Source organism: Triticum aestivum, chromosome 5B (genome assembly GCF_018294505.1).
Source record: "Triticum aestivum cultivar Chinese Spring chromosome 5B, IWGSC CS RefSeq v2.1, whole genome shotgun sequence".
Classification (NCBI taxonomy): domain Eukaryota; kingdom Viridiplantae; phylum Streptophyta; class Magnoliopsida; order Poales; family Poaceae; genus Triticum; species Triticum aestivum.
In genome coordinates, this window is record NC_057807.1 from 549,889,455 (window position 1) to 549,894,797 (window position 5,343).

Here is a 5,343-nt window from a genome sequence, read left to right on the forward strand (position 1 = left end):
AGGAGCTAGGAGGGGGGGGGGGAGGGGGGGGAGGATTTAAATGTGTCATACCCCCTCCGTGAGCGTTTTTTACTCTAGTAGCTAATTACGGTCAGCCAGATATACTTCGAGATCTTCGGGGGTCTTCTTGTGCGCCAAGTTGGTATCGCCCTTCTAGACTGGGCCGCAAAAATTCTAAAATTCTTTTAAGGATTTAAATGACACTAGCATTGTCCCCCAAAAAAACTATGCAGCAGCAAATTTATCATTTTGCGAATCAACCTGTGGTTGAGTTGGTTAGGTGGACAGTGGTATCCCCAATCCACCAGGGTTCAAATCCTGGTGCTCGCATTATTCCTGAATTTATTAGGGATGAGTGTATGCGCGTGTATATGAGCGCTTGTGTCTGTACTGATGCTAAAAAAAAGCAGCAAATTTATCATTTTATTTCATAAATTATATTTTTTTCATGGTAATAATTGTCTTATTTATATCAAAAGGATCCTAGTACAGCCCACATACACAACGACCTGACAAAACTGAATAAATAACAGAACATTAGCATTTGCATAAAGTAACAAGGTCAAGAAGTAAAATTACAAACAAGACCGAAGAAATCTCTGAACTTGACACCAACGTCCATCATCTGCCTCTGGCACCACCGTAGCAGCCACCAAAAGAAAAAAATGATGGATCACCTTCATAAATTTGAGAATACACATCATACCCTACTACTAAGCGTACAGAGTATACAAGCGTACAATGTATACAAAGTACACATCGTGTCCCTACGCTGGGAATGCAAGCTGCATGATCACCTCCCTCGTCCTGTGAAAATCCTCGTCCTGCTCCCGATGTTCCTGGCACACCGACGACGCCTCCCGCTTGTCGAGCACCATGCCTCGTCGCCGCTTCACCTGTAGCCAGTTGTCACCCGCCGACTTCGGACCGACGCCGGCGATGCGTTCCTCGTGGAGGCCAATGTTGAAGAACAGCCGAGACTCGCTGTTGTGGGACGGCACGTCGACAAAGCGGTTCATGTCGAACACCTCCTCGGCGCCGCCTTGCTCCGTGTCTTAGGCGTACACCTTGTGCCGGCTCGTCGCCAGCAGGACCTTCTTCTTCACGCTGCACAGCGGGACGATCTCCCGCTCCCCGTTGAGCTCGTCCCGGATCGGCCGGGGCAGGCTGCCCACGTCGACGCGGCAGCGCGCCGACCACGATGGCGACGACGGACTCCAGGTGACGAGCAGGAGCGCGTCGTCGATGAGGTTGTCGTGGACGACGGCGCAGAGGGAGCCGTCGAGGTTCGTGAGGTGCCGGATGCGTGACGCCAGCCGCGGCGGCGTGCGCACCCACCCGAACCGCTCGGCGCCGACGGAGAGCGACAGGATGGGCGCGTCCTGCTGCGGGTCCCTGGCGCTGCCGTCGTCGGCGAGGCTCCGCCGGTGTAGCAGCCAGTAGAGGGACCCGTCGAGGGCCACGGGAGGCCTGCCGTCGACGTGGCACGCGAAGCCGGGCGGCGCGTTGCCGCCGGCGCAGGGCCGCCACCGCCCCACGCCTAGTGGCGTCAGGGGGCACACCTCGCACTTCTGCTGCCCGAAGATGTTCCTGAAGAGCCTGACCACCTTGTGCTCGCCGGTGGCCGGGTCGAAGCCGAGGCCGGTGCCGGAGAGCTCCAGCGGAAACCGTTTGATCTGCATCAGCTTTGGAACCGCCGGCGTTATCTCCTCCGCCGGCTCGCACGGCGGCAGGGACACATGCTCACCGGTGGAGAGGTTGAAGACGTGGTACTCCGACAGCCGGACGTCGAAGAAGAGCGTGAGGCCGCGGCACGGCCTATTCCCGGACAGCACGAGGTGCTCCCCGGCCAGGTCGCCCGCGGTGAGCAGCTCGCGAGCCGCGACGGCGGGAGGCGCGCCCGCGTCCACCGGGATCGGGCACGCGTAGAAGGACGTCGCGACGCCCCGCGCGGTCGGCGAGAAGAAGACGATCTCAGGGTGCGTGCGCGGCGACGAAGTGGTCGGAGGTGAGCGCCGCGCTCCACGCCCGGCAGACGGCCCGGAAGCGCACGGCGGCGTCCACCGGCAGGCGCGTGAGGATCTCGTCGACAAGCAGCTCTTCGCTTAGCGGTGGCTCGCCGTGCGACGACCTGATCCTGCTGGAATTCGCCGCGGAGATTGCCATCGTTCGCACGGCCGGATCGATTGATCTGGACTTACGACTTCGATCAATGGATGCACACGTAGCTCGTCGTTCGCACGTGTGTATATATAGAGAGAGCGTCCCAATTGGTTGTGACCGTATCCGATCATGTGTCCGGAATGATTCGGAAGACAAGTTCCAGCCAACTCGCCCTTTTTTCACAAAGAGAAACAAAGCTGGTGAGGTATGTGATGGCATTTGGGGACAAATGCCGGAGTTGTGCCCGAAAATATCGAAGGACCATGATAAGTGTCATAGTGTGACACGAATGCATGACAACTCCAAATGTTTTTGTGACAAATTTAGTGATGCGAGGGTGAAGTTTAGTTTTTTTAGATCACCATGATGGCATTTTATTAAACATTCGGCGATACAACTTCTGATTGCACTTGGGCAATCAAGAAAGCAGGGATTACATCATAAATAGCGTTCGCAAACGCCAAGTTCAGTGCTTCTTCTGCACAAAGATGAGCTGCAAAATTTGCACTTCTAGGAATAAAAACAAGCGAAAATCCCTGAAAATTTGAGAGATATGATTTCATCTCTCGAAATATATGGGTTGCACCCAATTGGTCTTCCACCACCCCCCAGGCCGTTGCCACCATCTGGCTATCAGAACACCCGAATTTAAGGTTGAACTTGAACTTTCCACAAAGCCTTCCAAGTTGCCTCACCCCCATCTCACGAGGATACATCACACTGAATACGAAAGGGAGAATATCATACGGAAACCAACATTCAGTGAAAACCGGTGAAAACCACGAGACAAAGATGTTTTGAAGTTTCGAAAAAAACTGAAAAAATACGGGATGTTAAGAGGATGATGTTTTATTGCCACACAAAATTTCAAGTTGAAACACATTACGAGATGTGAGCTATGAAAAGACAAAATCAACGTTCAATAGTCTTTTCAGTTTTGTGCGTGGCGACTTTCTTTTCGGATGGCAACTTACAGTTTTTTTCAGTTTGTTTTTCTTTTCGGATGGCAACTTTAGTTGTAAAAAATGTAGGATCGGATTGCTTCGTGCCACACGTGTGACACTTATCATTTGAAAATATCTAAGGAAAGATCTGAAAAACAGATGCGATGGCAGCGAAAATCCCGTGTCGATATAGGAAACGAAAAGTAGCCGTTCATCTTGGTTTGAAACTGGCTCGAGCTCGTCGACAGCATGTAGCCTCTGTCCTTTCTCCAGTACGAGCCCATCGGCGACAAGCCGAAGCACCTCCTCCTCCGTCCTGCTTACTTGGGCAGTCAAGAAAGCAGGGATTACATCATAAATAGCGTTCGCAGACGCCAAGTTCAGTGCTTCCTTTGCACAAAGATGAGCTGCAAAATTCGCACTTCTAGGAATAAAAACAAGCGAAAATCCCTGAAAATTTGAGAGATATGATTTCATCTCTCGAAATATATGGGTTGCACCCAATTGGTCTTCCACCACCCCCCAGGCCGTTGCCACCATCTGGCTATCAGAACACCCGAATTTAAGGTTGAACTTGAACTTTCCACAAAGCCTTCCAAGTTGCCTCACCCCCATCTCACGAGGATACATCACACTGAATACGAAAGGGAGAATATCATACGGAAACCAACATTCAGTGAAAACCGGTGAAAACCACGAGACAAAGATGTTTTGAAGTTTCGAAAAAAACTGAAAAAATACGGGATGTTAAGAGGATGATGTTTTATTGCCACACAAAATTTCAAGTTGAAACACATTACGAGATGTGAGCTATGAAAAGACAAAATCAGCGTTCAATAGTCTTTTCAGTTTTGTGCGTGGCGACTTTCTTTTCGGATGGCAACTTACAGTTTTTTTTCAGTTTGTTTTTCTTTTCGGATGGCAACTTTAGTTGTAAAAAATGTAGGATCGGATTGCTTCGTGCCACACGTGTGACACTTATCATTTGAAAATATCTAAGGAAAGATCTGAAAAACAGATGCGATGGCAGCGAAAATCCCGTGTCGATATAGGAAACGAAAAGTAGCCGTTCATCTTGGTTTGAAACTGGCTCGAGCTCGTCGACAGCATGTAGCCTCTGTCCTTTCTCCAGTACGAGCCCATCGGCGACAAGCCGAAGCACCTCCTCCTCCGTCCTGCTTACTTGGGCAGTCAAGAAAGCAGGGATTACATCATAAATAGCGTTCGCAGACGCCAAGTTCAGTGCTTCCTTTGCACAAAGATGAGCTGCAAAATTCGCACTTCTAGGAATAAAAACAAGCGAAAATCCCTGAAAATTTGAGAGATATGATTTCATCTCTCGAAATATATGGGTTGCACCCAATTGGTCTTCCACCATCCCCCAGGCCGTTGCCACCATCTGGCTATCAGAACACCCGAATTTAAGGTTGAACTTGAACTTTCCACAAAGCCTTCCAAGTTGCCTCACCCCCATCTCACGAGGATACATCACACTGAATACGAAAGGGAGAATATCATACGGAAACCAACATTCAGTGAAAACCGGTGAAAACCACGAGACAAAGATGTTTTGAAGTTTCGAAAAAAACTGAAAAAATACGGGATGTTAAGAGGATGATGTTTTATTGCCACACAAAATTTCAAGTTGAAACACATTACGAGATGTGAGCTATGAAAAGACAAAATCAGTGTTCAATAGTCTTTTCAGTTTTGTGCGTGGCGACTTTCTTTTCGGATGGCAACTTACAGTTTTTTTTCAGTTTGTTTTTCTTTTCGGATGGCAACTTTAGTTGTAAAAAATGTAGGATCGGATTGCTTCGTGCCACACGTGTGACACTTATCATTTGAAAATATCTAAGGAAAGATCTGAAAAACAGATGCGATGGCAGCGAAAATCCCGTGTCGATATAGGAGACGAAAAGTAGCCGTTCATCTTGGTTTGAAACTGGCTCGAGCTCGTCGACAGCATGTAGCCTCTGTCCTTTCTCCAGTACGAGCCCATCGGCGACAAGCCGAAGCACCTCCTCCTCCGTCCTGCTTACTTGGGCAGTCAAGAAAGCAGGGATTACATCATAAATAGCGTTCGCAGACGCCAAGTTCAGTGCTTCCTTTGCACAAAGATGAGCTGCAAAATTCGCACTTCTAGGAATAAAAACAAGCGAAAATCCCTGAAAATTTGAGAGATATGATTTCATCTCTCGAAATATATGGGTTGCACCCAATTGGTCTTCCACCA